Consider the following 21381-nt stretch of genomic DNA (forward strand, 5'->3'; position numbering starts at 1 on the left):
TCAAAAGACTCTGACCCTTTTGCGTTAGTTCTGTTCCCTGATCCTGTTTCAGGATGTGAGTTCTTGGCTGCTTTTCCTTCCACCTGTCACCTCCACTCCACCATCATGGTCAAACCCTCTGCAATCCTAAGCTCCAAGTAAGTGCTTCCTTCCTTCTACTGGCCGCCATGGTCTTTACCACAGCATGAAAGATGTCTTATACAACAGGCCCTCTTGCACTGAGGCAAACAGTCCTGTCCTCACTCCTGGGGCCTCATCCTCAGCTCCACATTCATGAGAATGGATGAGTAATAAATAAGTAAATAAATTCTAGATTTATTTTATGTGTATGGATGTTTTGCCTCTCAAACAAAAGGGAGACCCTAGCAAAGTCGACTCACTAACCATGGTCAAGACTGAGAATCAGCCTATGGTAGATCACTTGCCTAGTGCGTCTCACATCCTAGATTCAATCCCTAGTATTGCCAAAATAAATTTAAAAACCCTGCAATCCAAAGGCAAAAAGAGGTTGAAAAGTTAAGGGTGGGAAAAGATATTCTGTACAAATAGTAACTGGATGAGAGCTCTACTGGCATCAGACAGGATGCACTTGACGTCTAAATTTAGTATGGGAGACAAAACAGACATCACGTGCAGTTTCAGAGTCATGGGCAGTATCAGAGCCTGTCATCAAGAAACTGTAGCAGGGATGCTGGTCAGAAGGACACAGAGTTCCAGTTACAATGAGTACTCTTAAGAAATCTATTAGAGGGGCCAGGGATCTGCAAGAAGAGTGCTTACTGCCATTTCTGACTGACCTGAGTTCAAACTCCCACAAGACAGAACCGACTCCCAAAAGCTGCCTCTGACTCCGAGGTCCTCACAAACACTATATATACAGAAAAATATAAAAAGAAATAGATGATATGTCAATGACTATAGATAATAACAATGTATATAGCAGTCTTTAAAATTGCTGAAAATAGACAAGCTTTCTCAGCCAGGTGATGGTGGTACATGCCTTTGAACTCAGCACTAGGGAGGCAGAAGCAGATGGATCTCTGGGTTCAAAGCCAGCATGGTCTGTGTTCTCACTAGGAAATGTAAGTATGTGTTTTAGTTTCTTTGCTATAATCATGGTAAACACCATGACCAACAGCAACTTGGGGGGGGGGGTTTATTTGGCTTCCACCAGCCCTTCACTGTTCATGTCAAATGGAATCAAGTAGGGCAGGAGTCTAGAGGGAGGGCACGGTGCAGAGGACACAGACCAAGAAAATAACCTACAGGCTGGCCTACAGTTCAGTCTTATGGAGGCAGAAGAGACTCCCTCTTCTCAGATGACTGTAGCTTGTTGATTAAAACCAAACCAAGCAAACCAAACAACCAAACAAAAGCCAACCTGCTTGCATGGTGACCAAAAGCAACTTGAGGAGGAAAGGATTTATTTCAATGTCTACTTCCAAGTCCCAATCCACCATTAAGGAATCAGGGCAGGAACTGAAGCGGAAATCATACAGAGACACTGCTTGCTGGCTTGTTCTGGAGCTTCTGCTCACCTAGCTTTCTTAGGCATCTCAGAACCCCACCCCTACCCCCAGCCCACAGACATGCCCACAGGCCAATCTGATGGAGACAATCTCCAGTTGGGTTCCATCAGATAACTCAAGTCTGAGCCAAATTAATAACTACAGCCACCTAGGAGTGTGTAAACCAATGCTTACACTCCTTATCACACTTAGCCATTGCATAATGTAGTCCTTCAAAGTGACAGATTGTGCACGACGAGGACACACAAGTTTTGCCAGCTAAAATTAAGGATCTGTAACAACTATAAATATTAACTATAGTTACCTAAAAACAGAGCTCTAGAATATATAAAGGAAGCTGACAGAATTGAAGGAAAAAAACAGGCAATGATAGGTGGGTTTTATGTAACACTACTACAACCCAGAGTGTGGTTCTGTTGTGTGGTAGAGCATTGCTCAGCGTAGCAGAGGCCCACACAGAGTGGCAGAGCATTGCTTGTGGAGCTTTAGCACAGCTACAGGAAAGGAACACTGCACACACAGTTTAAAATTCTGAAGGAAAGTGTGGGATCTGAGCAGTACTAAAGCTGGGTCTAACATACACCTCCACCTTATATCAGCTGGATATACATAATCCTGAAAAACACACGAAGGGGGCATTGTCCACCAACGAACCATACAAGGCCTTGTATATAGACATCTAGGACAGCATTATTCATAACAGCTAAAAGCAGAAACCGCAAATGCTCACCAGTGGTTGAATGGATAAAAATGCTATTAGTGACATAATGAAATATTGTTCATTAATTAGAAAGGAATGGAATCCAGGCAAATGCTACCACACAGATGAACTTATGAAAGCACCCATTCACAAACGAGTACAGATTGCATGAATGACATGTCCACCAAAGGCCAGTCCTCAGAATAGGAAGTAGGTCAGTAACTGTGTCTAGCTGGAGAAAGGAGGGACGCTGGGTGTGGCAGCAAAGGCATGCATACTCCTTTTTTGGCAGCGATGACAATGTCTGACAACAGTGGAGAAGCAGCACAATTCCACTGTGCTCCCATCCCCCGAGCAGGTGGAGTGTGCTTCAGGAACCACACACAGCTCAGTAAAGCTGCAGGAAAGAACGGGAGCAGCCTTGTGCAGTACAGTGGTATCTGCCTGGCTACTGGACAGTCTGAGGCAGGAAGGTCCCTTGAATCCAGGAGTTTGGGGTGGTCCTTGGCAACACAGTGAGGAGGAAGAAAGAAGTAAGAGAGGAGAGAGGAGGAGGGAGAAGAAAGCAAAAAGTCATTGTTGCTGCTCAAGCTGGACTCTAGAAAAGACAAAAGAGGACAATGATGGAGAGACATATCAAACAAAGTTACTCACATCAGGGCTGGAGATGGCTCAGTGATTATGAGCACAGAGGACTGGGGTGAACATGGTAGCAAATGACTGCCTCTAAGTACGGTTGCAGGGGTTCCAACATCCTCTTCTGGCCTCCACAAGCACTCACACATGTGGTACATTGACATGAATGTAGGCAACACCCATACACATAAAAATATTTATTCTGAAAGTGGCCGGTGTCTGTCGTACTGCTGACAGAGAGACAAGAGGGAGAGACAAAGCCCCTGGAAGCTCCTTGGGAGTAGTCATGCCTCTTGAGGTCTTCCAAGTGTGGGACAGAAGTCATAAAACTTCTCTTTAAAAAGACAGTTTATTTTATCTGAGGATTTTAAAGTAGCAAGCAAGTCTGCAACATCTGCTGAAGACAGTGAGCAGCTACTGAGATGATAAATCAAACACAAAAGGAATGGCTGATGGAGGGATGAGAGGAATTCCATGTGGTCAGGCCGTGTGCGGGAGTGGGGGGGGATTTTCTTCTTTTTAGATCCGTTTCTTTTCTGAGCACAAGTGCTGTCTGTGTCATCCTGACAATGCAGAGCCCTCTGCTAAGTTTAGGAGACATAATACCAGCCTTTGTTCAGTCCACTCCGGTTTTGCTGTTCCCATTTCGGCTGCTCCTCAAGATCACCCAGCGGTTCTACAAGTCAGCAGTGCTCCACCCCCCGGAACTGGTGGCGGGCTGGGGGTAGGGGTTAAGAATGGGGGTAATCCCAAATGTGGATCAGAGGAGAAAATGTGTCACCACTGACTGAAAAAAATGACGTGACACCCAGCCCCTCTTCAACCTCACAAAAAGGCTTGTGTGTCTCAAGCACATTGATGAGCCTGAGTCACTCGGCACACAGAGGAAGAGTCTCTGTGCCCAGCCTAGGGCCTGGCTCAGTAAGGATTCGCAGAAAGCTAGGGGCCGTTGTTCCCCAATGTGGAACGCACTAGACACAGAACACAGATGCAGACGCAGTTATTACTGTACAACATACACACAGACAAGTGTACACAAGTGCCAATAGAACAAAGACACTCTTAATTAAAATATTACTGTGTGTGTGTGTGTGTGTGTGCATGTGTGCGTACGATGGCACACATGTGAAGTGAGATGACACCTTGCAGGAGTCTTTCCTTCTACCATATAGGCTCCAGGTAGCTGCTTTACTTAGGGTTCTCTAGAGGAACAAAACTTATAGAATGAATATGTAGATCAAGGGGATTTGTTAGAATGCCTCCCTCACAGGCTATGCTCCAGCTAATCCACCACTGGTTGTCTTTATCAACAGAAGGTTCAAGAACCCAGTAGTTAGATCACATTCTTGACAAAATATAACAGAAATACTCACGTTAACTATAATCTTCATTCTACTTGTCACGTGATCTTAACTGGTATTTATACTTCCTCTACTACCCAGTTTATACCTCACCCCCTTATCCTTCACCCCCACTAAGCACCTCAGCAGGTCTTGACCCTTTTCCTAGAGGAGTAAACCACACCTTCATCCATGACCATGAAGTGTCTGTGCCCTTTGTCATGCGGCCTGGATTAGGCTGTCATAGTTCCCCATGGACTTTCCTCTTGGACCCTGGAAGCACCAAGAGACACCCTGAAAGACCTCCTGCACTCTAGACAATCTCTTACCTACATGTAGAGAAGCAATCCAGTTTCCCCTTGGCGATCTTCATCAATCATCTCTCCTAACCCCATAATTCCTCTTAGCCCATTGGTTTAAGGGCATCAAAAGTTCAAAGTGGTGGTGGTGGGGGAGGTTGGGATTTACACCTTTAATCCCAGCACTTGGAAAGCAGAGACAGGCTGCTCTCTGAGTTTAGGGACAACAAAGGCTACAAAGAGAAACCCTGTCAAAAAACCAAACAAGTTCACAGTGACAAACAGAATGCTTGTTATGGCTCCTGACAGGAGCACTCCGTACTCTGGGACCAAAACTACTAGGCCAGCAGAACTTAAGGTCACAGAAAAAGGAAACAAGATTTTTCCTAGTGGGTCTCTAGGGTGATTGTGAGTGGTACTATTTCCTTTTCCACCCCTTGGTTCCTGGCTACATGAGAAACTGCACCACATATCTGATATATGAACAACGACTAAAAGCATATACTGACTTCTCGAGAACCCTGCCCTACCTCCCTTCCAGGATGCCGCCACCTTATTAGACCTGTAACTGTCTTCAAAAGGCCATTCCATCTTCCTGTCACGCCAGCTGATTCAGACAGTGGGACATGGTAAGACCAGTGGAAGCCATGATCGTTAGGTCTACTCTCACACTTCTGATTGTAAAGTGAGTTTCTAGGGCAGAAGCAATGCCCTAGAATACAATGTGGAATGCCAAGATGGTGGATGAGGCATTCTCTAAGTCCATGGATAATGGTTTTGGCAGAAATATTATGTTCAGGAAAGGCAAATCCATTACCAAAACAAGTATCTATTCCAGTAAGGACAAAGTGTTATCCTTTCCATGAAGGAAGTGGTCTAATGTAGTCAACCTGCCACCAGGTTGCTGGTTGGTCACCCCTGGAGAATAGTGCCAAACCTGGGGCTCAGTGTTGGTCTCTGCTGCTGGCAGATCTGGCACTCAGCAGCAGCTGTAGTCAGATCAGCCTTGCTGACTGGAAGTTCATGTTGTCTAGCCCACGTATAACCTCTCTCTGCTACTGTGGCCACTGCGTTCATAGGCTCATGAGGTAATGACAGGGATGGCCCAGGAAAGAGGTTAACTGTCCACAGAATGGGCTGTCCTATCTACTTGATTACTGAAGTCATCTTTTGATGAGCATTTATATGGGATACATCCCATGTATCTTCATATCCTCTGCCCACTTGACAATCTAGTCACATGCTTCTTCCTCAGATGTGTTTCTCATCAATTATTCAATTGTGATTTTTCCAAGACATTGACCATCCAGCCAGTCCACTGGTTCAGTGAATTTTTGCACATCTGGCCATTTTTCTTTCCAAACAAAATGTATGATCATGTGCATTACCTTAAGTTCTATTATCTGTGAAGATCTCCCTTTATCAGGGTCTTTCAAGGTTGCCCCAGAAAGGGGTTGTAATGCTGCAGCTGTCCACTTCTGGGTGCTTTCTATATAATGTATAGAACCATCAGTTAACCAGGTCTAAGTCGTCTCTTTCTAAGTCAACCAATCATATGTCAGGTCCCATGAGGCAATAGGTACATGTTTGGTAGCAGTCTGCATTGTAGCAAAAGTAGAAACCACAGGAAACATCTTTATGTAACTTGCCTGTGCCTTCAGGACCTGCTCGGTTCGATCATGTATATATACCACTTCAGTCTGACAACAGACTACTGCTGCGCATGTCCTACTTAGTGACTTTGGGAGTCAGATAATACCCAGCTCATAGTGAGCAGCTCAGACTGTATGGTAATTTCGTGGCCCATTGTCAAATGTTCAGTTTTCACTAAGGCCCAACAGTAGGCCAAGAGCTGTTTGTCAAGGGGAGAATAGTTGTCTGCAGATGATGGTAGAGCTTTGCTCCAAAATCCCAAAGGTCTCTTCTGTGATTCACCTACAGGGGCCTCCAGAGGCTCCAAACAGCATCTCCATCTGCCACCGACACCTCAAGTACCATCGGGTCTGCTGGATCACATGGTCCACGGGTAGAGCAGCCTGCACAGCAGCCTGGACCTGCTGAAAAGCCTTCTCCTGTTCCAGGGCCCACACAAAGCTAGCAGCTTTCCGAATCACTTGGTAAATGGGCCTGAGTAACATACCCAAATGAGGAATGTGCTGTCTCCTGAATCTAAATAGACCCACTAAACATTGTGCTTCTTTCTTGGTGGTGGGAGCGGCCAGGTACAGTAACCTTAGAAGGAATATTTTTGCATGTCCCACACCACTGGACTCCTAAGAATTTCACTGAAGTGGATGTTCCTTGCATTTTGGTTGGATTTATTTCCCATCCTCTGATAACCCATATGGGTTACCAATGAGTCCAAAGTGGTGGCCATTAGGGCTCACTTGGTCAAATCAGCATGATGTCATCAATATAATGTACCAATGTTGATATTTTGTAGAAGAGAGAGGCAATCAAGATCCCTTCTAAGTTATGTCACATAGCAGGAGAGTTAATACATCTTTGAAGCAAAACTGTAAAGGTATACTGCTGGCCTTGCCAACTGAAAGCAAATTACTTCAGGTGGTCCTTATGGACAGGTTCCAAGAAAAAGGTGTTTGGATAGGCCAATAGCTGCATACCAATTACTTAAAAAGGTGTTACTCTGCTGAATAAGGACACCATATCTGGTACAGTAGCTGTAATCAGAGTTGCTATTTGACTAAGTTTTTGACAGTCAACTGGATTCTCCACAATCCATCAGTCTTCGGCCCTGGCTAGAGAGGAGAGTTAAGGGAAAAGTGGTAGGGACCACCACTCATGCATCTTTCAGGTCCTTGACGGCGGCACGAATTTCTGCAATTCCTCCAGGGATTCAATAGGAGCCAATGGTCTGGGGTACGTAGAGATATTTCTTCTAAGGTTTTATTTCAGTTTTCTTTGGCAGAGGCAACTCAAAAGGCTTCCATTTAGCCTTTCCAACCATAGTAGCCCTCTCTTCAAGTCAGGGAACCAATGTGTGAATTCTGCCAACTTCTAAGTATATCTATTTCATTAAACATTATGGATCTGGCTGGAGAGATGGCTCCGCGAAGAGCACTGACTACTCTTCCAGAAGCCCTGAGTTCAAGTCCCAGCAAACACATCCCTCTTCTGGTGTGTGGTGAGCTATAGTCTACTCACATACATAAATAAATAAATCTTTTTTTTTTTACCACTGAGCTAAATCCCCAACCCCTAAATAAATAAATCTTAAAAAAAATTTAAGGGGCTGGAGAGATGGCTCAGTGGTTAAGAACACTGACTGCTCTTCCAGAGGTCCTGAGTTCAATTCCCAGCAACCTCATGGTGGCTTACAACCACCTGTAATGGGATCTGGTGCCCTCTTCTGGTGTGTCTGATGACAGTGACAGTGTACTCACATACATTAAATAAATAAATCTTAAAAAAAAATTTAAAAAACTGAACAAGCTTCTATTTTAAACCTAGAATCTTCACTCAGAGTACCCATATCAATAAACTCAGCCTGATCCAGTTTTATTCCTTCCACCATTATCCCACACCCTTAGAATCCATTCCCACACATATTCCCAGACTTCTGCTTGAATGAATTAGCAAACTCATCACCCTTTTAGTAGTATACACACTCCTCATGGATCATACTTTCTGGCTCTCCTCTGGTGGCCTGCTTAATTTGGTTGTACACTACTGATGGGTCCTGAGGGACACCAACATTGTCTCGCCTGGCATCTCCTTCAAAGATAAAGGACAGTGAGGAATTAATTCTCAGTCAAAAGCAGAGAGGGGTGGAGTAACATCTGCTGAGAGTGTCCTTTATACAGCTGCCCACAGAAGGTGTGGCCCGGGTTAAAGGCAGATCTTTCTACATCAAAAGGTCCATATTAAAAAATGGGTTTTCACACTTTAAACCATTTAACTAAGGAAAAAAAACCCTCACAAGTGTATACAGTGCTTGGGTTTTAGTTAATTCCAGGCGTAGGAATGCTGACAACAGAAATAGCCATTGCAATTCCAACAGGGCATCTGTGCTGGCAAGCACCTTTACCCAGTGTGCCAACTCACCAGCCCCAAATATCCAACATTTTATACCCTAGAAAGACTTCTTGTTCTTAGTCAATAATCCCTCACTGAGGAAACACACCTTAGCTTGAACAGTGACAATTATTTTGCCTATTCTGGAACTCAACGCGAATTTATAACCATATGTTTTTCTTTTCTTTGTATTTACTTAATATATATTATATACATAATTAATTTTTTGAGACAGCATTTCTCTGTATAGCCTTGTCTGTCCTAGAACTCACTCTGTAGACCAGGCTGGCCTCCAATTCAGAGATTTGCCTGCCTCTGCCTTCTCTGGGCATGTGCCACCACACACAGCTTCAACATATATTTTATCTTCTTTGTGCCTGACTGCATTTTACCCAGCATCATATGTGGGACTCAACCATGTTGCCACATGAGGTGCTAACCCACTTGTCTTTGCCACATGGCATTTTATCACAGGAATACCTCACAGCTCACTGATCCACTGCAGTGCCCTTCCTCCAGAGCACTGAAAGCCCCTCTCTACTGCTGAGAGTCTCAAACTGTCTCTTTAGGAATGCAAGAACTTATTTCTGTCCCAAATTCACTAGATCATATGAGAAACTGATGTTATCATACCATAAAAGGCACCTGTGAAATGTTCTCATCTTACATGTATAACTTTTTTCCTTCCTTCCTTCCTTCCTTCCTTCCTTCCTTCCTTCCTTCCTTCCTTCCATTTTGGTTTTTCAAGACAGAGTTTCTTCATGTAGCCCTGGCTATCCCGGAACTCATTCTGTAGACCAGGCTGGCCTCAAACTCAGAGATCCAGCCACCTGAGTAGGTAGGTGCTTCTCAAGTGCGGGGATGAAAGGAATGTACTACCACCACCCTGCCCTTGATCTATTTTCTACTTGGAAAAAATTCCAGACTTGACTCAATTTCCATAGAGTAGAAAGATTTAGCCAGTTATCAAAATTCCCAAAATGTGCCCATTTTTGTACACGCTCTCTCAGTACTTTCTTTACTCTCCACACATCTACACATGGCTTCTACTTTTGCTAAAATAGACTTTGCCAGCCAGGAGTGGAGGTACAGGTCTTTAATCCTAGCACCTGGGAAGTGGAGGCAGGTTGATCTCTGAATGTGAGGCTAGCCTCATCTATAGAGTGAGTCCCAGGACAGCCAGGGCTACACAGAGAAACCATGTCTGGAAAAACAAAAGGACAGACTTTGCCTCCATGACTTCTTCCTGTTGAAGCCTCCTGAGTGTTGGGATGGGGGTTGGGGGGGGTCGCCATCACACCTTACTCAATACTGATTTTCATACTGTGAGTTCTGGTGAGTCATCCTGGATGTAGGTTACCAGTCAGGGTCTGTGTGGAGGCTGTGTGGGGATGAGACTCAGGCTGTATGCCTTGGGCAGCCCTCTGTGCCCCTCATCAGAAGGCACACACGCAGTGCCTGTTTATCCTAGTACAGCTGTTGCTAGCATGGACCCACTTCGTTTCTGTGCTGCCACCCAGTTTTCTTCTTCTAACTATCAGTCCCTTCCAGGAAGATGCCCTGAGGCAACATAAACATCTCATTTCCTGCCGTACTTTCTCTCCCCAGTTTCAGCATCCACTGATGATCTTTGCCGGGAAAGATTTTCATTTCGGTGCTCGACAACTAGTTTTGTTTACTTTTTAAAAATAACTTTTAGTACTTCGAATGAATCAAACTCAAAAACAGAAGATCAAGTGAAATCTACAAGTAAAACCTCCCCAGGGCTGGCAACATGGCTCAGGAGGTAAGGATGCTTGCTGCCAAGCATGAGTTCAGTTGGATCGGAGGATATCTACCTTTGGAAGGAGAGAACTGGCTCCTGAACTTTGTTCTCTGGCCTCCACATACACCTTATGGTACAATATATGTGACCTCCACATGTATATTGGTGTGCCCACAAATATACATACACATACAAAATAAATAACAGTAAAGCAAAATAAAATTAAAATGGCACCCCAAAGTCACTCTCAAAGATGAAGAAAACACAAAGCTGGCCCTGGTGCCCACATCTTAACCCAGTATTCAGAGGCAGAGGCAGACGGATCTCTGTGAATCTGAGGCCAGCCTGGCCTACATCGAGTTCTAGGACAGCCAGGGCTATATAAAAAAAGACCCTGTTTAAACAAAACAAAGCAGAAGGAGATGAAAAGGCAAAGCCAGCCACCTGGCTTGGGGGTGGTAGTAGGTGTGACTCTGTCTGAGAGCTGGGAGTGTGCTGTCCAGAGGTGAGAAAGGCAACGGCCATACATACCACTGCAATGTTAGCTGCAATGTTTTGCATGCTGAAGAACCTAATTTTAGAAGGAGCTAAAATATCATCCAAGACTGGGCACAGCAGGAGTCAAATCCACAGAACACAAGGCTTCCCTGGGGTCTAGCCTGTGTCTTCTCTCACAAGGACAGAGGCCAGGATGATCCTCGGCCTTGGGTCGCCAGGAGATTCTTACTCAGCCCTACAGGCTCAGTACCTGTCCATCTGTTTAAACAGACAACCTGACAGACAACCTGTGGTCCTGACTGGCAACTCTAACATCCTGCAGCTTAATTAGAGAACCTCACCGGGAGCACAGTCGCTAAGCCGGTTTAGACTATGGTAAGTAGACTGAATCCCCAAGGCTCATCTGGCAAGCTAACTTAGAAACAAAAGAAATAGGGCTGGAGAGGTGGTGCAGTAGTAGAGTTCGGACTGCTCCTCAGAGGACCTGTGTTCCACTCCTAGCATCCATATCAGACAGCTCACAACTGCTTGTAACTCTAGGTTCAAGGGGTCCTCCACCCTCTTCTGGCTTTAGGTGCCCTCGAGTATATGTACATACTCCCTGACGTACCCCCCCCACACACACACACGAAAGGGTGGGGTGGGAGGGAAAGACCATCTCCAAGTGAGTTCAGAGTACTAGTAACTCATAAAGCAGCTATAGCAGCAGACGTTTGGGACCCAAGGGCAGGACCTGCTGCTTGCTGGGCAACTAAATCTGGCTGCTTTAAATGCCTTTCACTCCAAGGCATTTGTCTATCCACAAAAGAACATAACATACATACACACACTCACACACACACACATACACACACACACACACAGACACACACACACACACAGACACACACACTCTATACACGCTTATATACATCCTGGGCTCACATTTCTTGACTACATAAAGATTTTCAAAGAAGTCAGTCCAAGGATTTCGGAATCCAGTCTGACAGCAGCTCACTCTTTTTCCAAATCAATCTCTCAAAATCTGAAACCTGAAATCACTCCATCAACAAAGCAGTTGACAGAGACGCTAATGATTTCAAGGACACCGGTGACTTTTGAGCTCTCTAAGACTCAAGACAGCAAAGGAAAGAGACCCTATCCTAGCAATTATCGGACCCAAGTTCAGAGCTGTCTCCATGTGAATAAACACACATCTTAGAATTAGAAAGAGGTGAGCTGTTAGGTGTCCAGGGTAGAACACAGGAGGAGACAAAGGCTTCCTATGGTCAGAGAGGCAGAATTAAGACCCAACCTCTACTTTTTTCTTTTCCTTCCTAAATCCCTCATTATTCAGCCAGCTAGAACCCAGACCCTCTGCTTCACTCACGGGTGACCTCAGGCCCCCTGGTTGGTGTGAGACCATGCCCAGCAAGCACTCCCTCCTGAGTTATTGCTTCCCCCAAATCACGGACAACCAAAGCTCTCTCCACTCTCCATCTCGGGCTCAAGGTGTGATTTCAACACGTGACCACCCACCCTTTTGTCTTTCTTATTCTCCTGGCTTTATGGAGAAGAAAATAAGAACAGATAATCCAAAAATAGGAATATACTATTTTCTACACTGAACATAGAAAATCCAAAGCGCTTTGAGCATCGATGTCAAAACAGTCAAGATGAACGTGGAAAAATCACATCTGCCTTAAGTTCCCGAATATTGCTGCAGCGACATGCCTTCCTCCCGACATTATGTTTTATGTCTTCTTTTAAACAAATATTTACTGGCTAGGAATGCTAGCAAGGGCAGTGGCTCTGGTCAGGGAGGACTCAGCTCACAAGCTGAAAGGCTTTAAGATAGGAGTGTCATCCTCAAAAAAAAAAAAAAATTAAGCAGACCCCAGCGTTGTAAACTCTTATATCCATCAAACCAAGCAGGGCCTGGGAATGTAAACCAATGTTTCCAGAAAGACAACTCATTTTTATGCCCTGGGAAATATTAAGAAACAAAACACAACAGGCCACACCACTCCAAACAGAAACCATCGCACCAGGCCTTGGCATACAGCAGCACCTTCCGTAGAACAGGGTTGTGGGCTAACCTGAGAGCATGGGGGTTTAGCCTACTAGTAAGGGCTAACTCTGAGTTAACCCAGGAAAACTAAAAAGGGACCCAGGCGACTGTGCTAGAGCGGCCCCCCAGGCCCAGGCTAATGACAGACACGAGCCCTGGGTGAGTAAAATCGTATTCCCCGAGGAACTCACCAGTAAAATGAAGCTACCTCTCGAGCTGTGATGGAGGCCTACTTCCAGGAGGCCCGGATTTAAGAACCTGAAGAGCAGGAACAGGAAGCTGTGGAGCAGGAAAGAGGCCCCAAGGCAGCCTCAGAAGATGGGGCTCAAGAAACTGGAGCAGGATACCACGGTGGAGGGAGGCACCAGGTCAGCAGGGGCGGGGGAGAGGAGGGACCTTCTGTGGAGGCCACTGTGCCTGCCACGACCGACCGTTGCGACAGGCGTCAGCCTCTCACGTGCCCACCCCCAATCACGTGGCAAACCTCCACGTGCACGCAGGTCACGTGGTGCCCCTCGGCTTCGGAAGTTCAGCCAGACTTCCGGTTTTTCGGCAAGGATAGCTTGGGCTTGTGGCCCAAGAGAGGAGGGAAGGTGCGGAGATTTGAACTCTTTGGAACGCACAGCTAGCATTCAGCGGCCAAATGATCTCACTTTTCCAAAAGTCGAGGCCACTGCTGCAGTTGTGCGTAGCTCGACGCCCTTCAGCGGTTAGCATTGGCCATGTTTCTGCTTTGAGAACCGATCTGTTCTGGGTGTGGACATCAGTGTGGACATGCAAGTGTGAATGAGAGGAGGCTTAAGGGATGTCGACCCTCCAGGATTGACAGTGAGCTAACACTGGTTGAGCCCTGTCCCAGCATCTAACATTGAGCGAGGCCATTTACATGTGTTATTTCGGTATAACCTCAGCCAGATCTGTCTTCAGTGAAAAATTCGTGCCCTACACTCTTAGGAACCGCTACTTAATTAGGCATTACTTGTAGCTAATTAATGATCTGCCAGCCCTGTTCTCCAGGAAGGAGGGCAGTGGAGCTGAGTTTTGCCAGCCTGTCTCTGAGATTTTAGCAAAACCTGTCTCCCGAGGGAGCCCTTCTTTGGTGGCCAGGACGGTATGGGCAGGATTACAGCTGCCCTAGAGTGCTGGGGGAGTCTTCCTCTTTGACCTTTATTTCTTATAGTGGTCTGGTTAATTCAAGCATTTTTACTTTTAATTTCATTAATTGATTTTGAGACAGGTAGTCACTGTGCACCACAGGCTGACCTCAAACTCCAATTAAAATAGCCAATCTCCTCTTGCCTTAGCCTCATGAGGGCTGGGTTTACTCAAGGAATCAGCCAGTCCTCTCTGGGCTCCTTACTTTCCTTTGGAAAGCACAGGCTATCTTAAATGTTTAGGCAGTGTCTTAGTCAAGTTTCCTATTCCTGCACAAACATCATGACCAAGAAGCAAGTTGGGGAGGAAAGGGTTTATTCAGCTTACACTTCCACCTTGCTGTTCATCACCAAAGGAAGTCAGGACTGGAACTCAAGCAGGTCAGGAAGCAGGAGCTGATGCAGAGGCCATGGAGGGATGTTACTTACTGGCTTGCTTGCTCTGGTTTGCTCAGCTTGCTTTCTTATAGAACCCAAGACCACCAGCCCAGGGATGGCACCACCCACAGTGGGCTGGGTCCTCCCCTCTTGATCACTAGTTGAGAAAATGCCTTACAGCTGGGTCTCATAGCAGTATTTCCTCAACTGAGGCTTCTTTCTGTGTGGTAACTCCAGCTTGTGTCAAGTTGACACACAAAACCAGCCAGTACAGGGGGGTTTCTATTAATGAGCATCATTTGAAAGTTTAACAGAAAGCCACAGAGCCAAGCCCAGCAAGTCAGTGGACAGAGTCCGTTTGCTGCCTGCTGCCCTACTAGAGGGTGCAGGTAACCAGTTTCCAGATAAGAAACAGACTGTAGGGCCACCTGCTGGGGCCCAGAGCCACTGTAGGTTTCTGAGAGCCCAACTGGACCCTGGGGCTGTTGTTTCTACTGACCTGTCTTTCCCCAAATCTCTCAGGGGATTCCTTTCATTTTAGGGACTTCCCATGTTCCAGTTTTGTGTCTTTAGGATATTTGCATTCATCCAGGGGATCCTGGAAAGAGTGGAAACTGTGGTTTGGTAAGCCAGACTGCTTCAGACCCTGTAGACTTGACTGCCCTCTCCAGCTGACCTGCCAGCTGATGACCCATTCTCCTCTTAGGATCTACTTCCTTTGATCGTGTTCTAGGGAACCACATGTGTGTGTGCCCACACCTGCTTGGTGAGACTACTGAGTCAGAATCAATCTTTCTCTCCTCCTCCTCCCCCTCCCCCTTCCCCTCTTCCCCACCTCCATCCCTCCCTCTGCCTAGGCTGATCTTGAACTCACTACATAGCCTTGAACTCACTCTAAGTCTCCTTCCCCAGCGTTCCAAATGGCGAGCTATGGAGGTTAGCTACCACCCACGACTGCGAATTGTTCTCTTAACACAGTAAAACAGGTAGCTTTAGGGCTAAAAGTCTAGGCTGAAGCAGAGACTGTCCAGACAGAACAAGGCTGAGCACTCCGCCCTCCCAGAACCTCCCTGAACTGTTCCCCTGCTCTCTGTGCTGGGGGGAGGGGAGGGGTGCTTTCCTCCACATCTGGATATCAAAGGATTTCCTGGGGTCTAGACTGTCCCTCTGAGTTGCCAGTGGAGCTCAATGGTAGAAATGGGGGTGTTCGGGGTATGTGGGGGGGGAAGGTGTGGGCTTTTGTCTCACACCCGAATCCCTCCCACGGCCCTGCACAATCCTTACCACTGACAACCCTAGGTTCTGAGTGGGTCTCAGAAAACTCAGTGAGGCACCTGAAAATGGGGTAGGGGCTGACTCAGCTGCCCAGCTGTCACGCTAGACTCCATTCCATAAAATAAAAGATGTTTTCAATAAGCGTCTTAGTCTAACCCCACTGAGCCCTGTGGTAGCCAGGCTCCATGCTGGCAGCAATTTCAGATGACCCAGTTTGGATTTGTGGTGTCTGCATAAAACATTTCACTCTGACCTGAAAGGCTTTTGGCTCCAAACAGCAGACCAGAGAGGGTCAGCCTCGGGTCTCGTCCTCCTGAGGCTGCCAGAGGGGTCTTAGGCTTCGGCCTAGCAGGCCTGAGCAGCCTCTACCTCCTCACCCCCACTATAATTAAAAAATTGCCCAGCATGCATCTTCCAATGGTGTCCAGGGCCTCTAGGGCCACTAGAGGTCAGAGTTCTATCACAGGCAGCAGATCTGAACCTGAAGAGCCTTGTTGTTGTTGTTAGATTTAAATTTTATGTATGTGAATACACTGTCTTCAGACACACCAGACGAGAGCATCAGATCCCATTACAGATGGTTGTGAGCCACCATGTGGTTGCTGGGATTTGAACTCAGGACCTCTGGAAGAGCGGTCAGTGCTCTTAATCACTGAGCCGAGCCATCTCTCCAATCAACTGAAGAGTCTTTTGACCCCACCATTTCAGCTTTGGTGATTCTGACCATACTAAGGACACAGATCCACGGACAGACAGACAGACAACACATAAGAATCAGAAAAAAAGCAAAACAGTTCCCCTGAAAAAGAATATCATAATTTCTGAACAGGTCTTAGGGTTCTCAAGAGTCACAGAGCTCATGGACTATTTGTCTATATTGAGGGAATTTATGGTGATGACTTATCGTCTGTCGTCCAACTAACCCAATGATGGTCAGCTGTGGAGGGGAAGTTCAAGGATCTAGTAGTTGCTCAGACCCATGAGACTAGTTGTTTCTGCTGGTCTTCTGCAGAAGTGGGTTCCAACAGATGTGCTGGCAAGTAAATGCAAACAGGTGCAGAAGAGAGAATCTTCCCTCTTCCAATGTCCTTATGTAGGTCTCCAGCAGAAGGTGCGTCCCAGATTAAAGGTGGATCTGGGACTTGCTTTGTCCCAGGCTGACCTTAAACTCAGAGATCTCCTTGCCTTACTGTCCTGGGGTTAAAGGTGTGTACTACTTTGCCTGAGTCTAAACTTTTCATGGCCACTATGCCTCAACATCTCCATACCAAGATTCATTTAAGAAACTTGTCTTCCAGCCTCAAGATCTGGTGAGCCCTCCAATTCTGGATTATAGTTCATTCCAGATATAGTCAAGTTGACAACAAGGAATAACCATTACAGTAACACAGTCACAGAGTTAAACACAAACTCAAAAGAGTCAAAACAGATAATGAGAAGTGTTCTTTGCACTCCCGCCCCCAACCTCTGCCTTGCCTCACGGCCCAGCTCCCTCCAAGTCGACCCTTCAACGTCCGTATTCACAAAGGTAACAGCTTCTTTTTTTTCTTTTTCTCTTTTTCTTGTTTTAGATTTATTTATTTATTATATATAAGTGCACTGTAGCTGTCTTCACACACACCAGAAGAGGGCATCATATTTCATTACAGAAGGTTGTGAATCACCATGTGGTTGCTGGGATTTGAACTCAGGACCTCTGGAAGAGCAGTCAGTGCTCTTAACCACCGAGCAACTTCTCCAGCTTGCTTTTTTTTTTTTTTTCATGTCTAGGATTCTCCTCTCCCCTCTCGTTCGTTCATTCATTCATTCATTCATTCATTCATTCAGTGTAAAGTCTGTGGGCACATGTGTACTATGGCATGACTGTGGGAGTCAGTTCTCTCCTTCCCTGGGGGTTCCAAGTATCAAACTCCTTCTGCTCTTGGCCATTTTCCTGGCCCCAGAATTCCATTTTTGTGAAAGGATAAAACCATGAGCACATTGAATAGAACACCTCTAGGCCAACATTTACCACTAGCTTACATTCACTGTGTTTTAGGCACTTGCTTCATCATCTGCAGCAAAATGTGGAGACATGAAGGATACTGTGTCAAGTGACAGAAGAGACAGACGCAGAGTGAACAACCAGCACCACAGGTTTCCTCTTACACGTGGAAGCTGAATAAGTTTCCCTAACTGTAGAACAGTGTGATGGTTTGAATATGCTTGGCCCAGGGAGTGGCACTATTTGGAGTTGTGGCCCTGTGGGAGTGGGTGTGGCCCTGTGGGAGTGGGTGTGGCCCTGTGGGAGTGGGTGTGGCCCTGTGAGGGTGGATGTGGCCCTATGGGAGTGGGTGTGTCACTGTGGGCCTTTTCCTAGCTGCCTTGAAGCCAGTCTTCTGTTTGCCTTCAGATGAAGATGTAGACCTCTAAGCTCGTCCTGCACCATGCCTGCCTGGATGCTGCCATGTTCCCGCCTTAACAAAAATGAACCTCTGAACCTGTAAGCCAGCCCCAATTAAATGTTATCTTTATAAGAGTTGCCTTGGTCTTGGTGTCTGCTCACAGCAATGATACCCTAACAAAGACAGATAGTAATTGCTAGAAGCTGGGAAGGCTGAGGAGGGGAAGGGCATAAAGGAAAGCTAGCTTTGATTATTGCCTGCCATATACATTTGGGAATATCACATGCAGAAAACTCCATTCAAGGCCTCACGGTGTAGTCCTAGCTGACTGGGACCTCACTCCATAGACCAGGATGACCTCAAACTCACCAAGATCTGCTGGCATCTGCCTCCTGAGTCTCGAGATTAAAGGATGATACCACCACTCTTTAATACATCTTAATAAAAAATAAAATAATAAAAAGAAGAACTGGGCTGGAGAGATGGCTCAGTGGTTAAGAGCACTGACTGCTCTTCCGGGTTCTGAGTTCAATTCCTAGCAACCATGTGGTAGCTTGCAACCATCTGTAATGGTATTGGATGCCCTCTTCTGGTGTGTCTGAAGATGGCTATAATGTACTTATATATAATAAATAAATAAATCTTTTTTAAAAAATGAAGTGGAAAAAAGGAAGGTTAAGAGTTCAAGGGCCGGGGTTGGGGATTTAGCTCAATGGTAGAGCGCTTACCTAGGAAGCGCAAGGCCCTGGGTTCAGTACCCAGCTCCGAAAAAAAGAACCAAAAAAAAAAAAAAAAAAAAAAAAAAAAAGAGTTCAAGGGCCAGCCTGCGGTACAGAGTGAGACTGTCAAAAAAAAAAAAAAAAAAAAAAAAGGGTTCTCAATCTTTCTGTGACCCTGTAATCCATTTCCTCATGTTGTAGTGACCCCACCCATAAAGTTATTTCAGTGATACTTCATAACCGTGATTTTGCTATTGTTGTGAATCACAGTGTAAATATCTGATATGTAGGATTTCTAATACTCGAACTCCAAAGGGGTCCTGACCCACAGATTAAGAACTACTGTCTAAATCAAAAAGGGCTGGGATGTAGTTCAGTGGTAGAACACCAGCCTAGAGAAATACTCTACAGCAATGGCTCAACCGCATGGTGTCTCTGGTGCTTCTGACTGAGCTCAAACAAAACCTCTGAAATCTCAGTATCCACCAGGAGGACAGTTGGAGCCATTCCAGCACATCCGTAAAGAATATTATGCGATATATCTTATATTTATGTTTTGATCTGAAGGGATGTCCACAAAATATTCTGTTAAATTAGAAAAGCAACTTCTCAATCATTTATATTTTTATCTCACAAGCAAATACATCTCGTGTATATGCATTCCTTTGTACTCAAGATACTTCTGTTGCCACCCTGGAGAATTCCAGGAGGTAGAGCTCACAAGTCCCACAATACACAAAGGAAACCCTCAACCCCTCCTTGCTTCAAATCATTTCCAGACTCAAAATATTAATGGTGCTGAGGTTGAGAAATTCAGGTTTAGTATGGAAGGGGGCGGGACAGAAAGAATAAATGCCAAATTGCCAGTTTGTGTTATTTGTGTTATGTGATTTTTTTTTTTTTTTTACAATGTGCGTTTGCTGGCTGTGGTGGTTTGAAAAAGATGGCCCCTGTGGGTTCATATATTTGAAGGCTCAGTCATTAGGGAATGGCACTACTTGACAGAGATTAAGAACTATGGCCTAGTTGGAGGAAGTGTGCTTTGGGGTCTCAAAAATCCAAGCCAGGCCCAGAGTCTCTCTTCCTTCTGCCTGTGGATCCAGAGGTAGAAGTCTTGAGCTCCTTCTCCAGCACCATGTCTGCCTGTGTACTGTCATGTTTCCCTCTATGAAGATAAGGAACTAGACTTCTAAACCTTAAACCAGCCCCAATGAAGTGTTTTCCTTCATAAGTGTTGCTGTGGTCACCGTGTGTCTCTTCACCCTAACTAAGACATCTAGTCTTAGTTTTCCTGAGTGTTACTTAAAGGAGAAAACATGGCAGAGCTAGCTGATGGGGCTGCCTGGATTTTTTTTTCCTCTTAATACAGGCACAAAATAATTTCTCCACAGGGGGAAAGATGCCTTGAATTAAGGAATTATTTTTCCACTTTAATCCAGATAATTGTAGTGGGGATAAAGAAGTAGCAATGAAAACCATGCAAAATGTAAGCACATCTTCAAACAGAGTCAAGAAATTTAGAGCTCCGGTATAGACTTTTTTTTTTTTTTTTTCTTGATGAGGGCAGCCACAAAGACCAGGTTAGTTCCTCTGAAGGAAAGTTCCACCAGACCCTTTTGAAAATAACCTACAAGGGGTAATGGCAACACCCAGGAATTTAGTCCTTTGTAGTTTTCCTCAAATTTACCTTTTGGGGTCCCAAGCCCTATAAACTATATATTTGGTCCAAGGGCAGGATTTACTAAAGTCATTTGATATTATGACAGGCCTCTGCAAAGTATTTAAGAGTCCATCCCTGGGACGCAATTAGGGAAGCATAGATGTTGTACGCAGCCAGAGTGTTTCGGGAATGTTCCACAACGAGAATAAAATGAAGAAGCCAGTGTTTGGAAGTCTCTAGTGAACGCTCTGCCACAAGTTGTCATGCTTCACCTGTGTGCAGTGGGGGATATTTTCTGTCTAAATTAAGAGACTCTGGCTACAGTGCTTATTGTGATTTCCACTTGTATTATTAACTTTCCTTCCATCCTTTCCTTCTCCTAGAATCCTTATTTGTTCATAACTTCATAGAGTGGCCACCAGGCGGTATCCTACATCCATGCTTCCAAATCCCCCCCCCCGCACTCCTCCCTCCCCTCTTCCCTCCCTGGGGTCAACACCGTCACCTCCCATGACAGTACTGTAGCAGGAAAATTGAGGGCTGTGCAACACCTTTAATCCCAGCAGAGGTAACTAGATCTCTGTGAGTTCCAAACCAGCCTGATCTACATAGGGAGTTCCAGGTCAGCCAGGGCTACGTAGTGTTACCGTGCTTAAAAAACAAAACAAAACAAGAGAGTGGAGGCGCGGGGATTGAGGCTAAGACTGTGGGGAGGTCCTGTCAAATTCTGACCCAGTGGGCCATTGCAACAAGTTGGTAATGGCTAAAGCTCTGTCTGCAGACACGAACCTGCAGCTCACAGGCATAACAAACTCAACAGTCTTCCCGAGCTCACGCCCAAGGTTGTACCATTCGTGCTTCAAATCCCTAACTGAGAGGGACTTCGGCTTCCACAGCACCTCCACTACTAAGTGGCTTCGACTCTGGGGCGCGAGCAGCAAGCGGAACAGTCACGATAG

The 21381-nt window shown here is 45.7% G+C and overlaps 1 protein-coding gene and 1 long non-coding RNA gene across 11 annotated transcripts in view; one reads left to right on the forward strand and one right to left on the reverse strand.

Moving 5' to 3' along the window:
* Fam178b (family with sequence similarity 178, member B) overlaps positions 1-13328 on the reverse strand; it is a 107838-nt gene extending 94510 nt beyond the window's left edge. For 3 of the 9 annotated variants that reach the window (XM_063267588.1, XM_063267586.1, XM_063267587.1), the window contains exons 1-2: positions 13044-13327; positions 798-868 (exon numbers count right to left, since the gene is read on the reverse strand). The gene's annotated coding sequence lies outside the window, so the exon portion shown is untranslated. Of the gene's footprint in view, positions 1-797; positions 869-13043 lie in introns of all 9 variants that reach the window. The other 6 variants (XM_063267591.1, XM_063267592.1, NM_001122653.2 and 3 more) reach the window with 4 other exon arrangements.
* A 22-nt stretch (positions 13329-13350) lies between these two features.
* Positions 13351-18175, forward strand: LOC120094668 (uncharacterized). 2 transcript variants are annotated; one of them, XR_005489104.2, is made up of 4 exons: positions 13351-13445; positions 16958-17187; positions 17698-17795; positions 18052-18175. It is a non-coding gene; the product is annotated as an uncharacterized LOC120094668 (long non-coding RNA). The 2 variants fall into 2 exon arrangements; XR_010054965.1 differs by having other exon boundaries at positions 13367-13445; positions 18019-18175.
* Positions 18176-21381: the final 3206 nt, after the last annotated feature.

The sequence above is a fragment of the Rattus norvegicus genome, chromosome 9 (genome assembly GCF_036323735.1).
Source record: "Rattus norvegicus strain BN/NHsdMcwi chromosome 9, GRCr8, whole genome shotgun sequence".
NCBI lineage: Eukaryota > Metazoa > Chordata > Mammalia > Rodentia > Muridae > Rattus > Rattus norvegicus.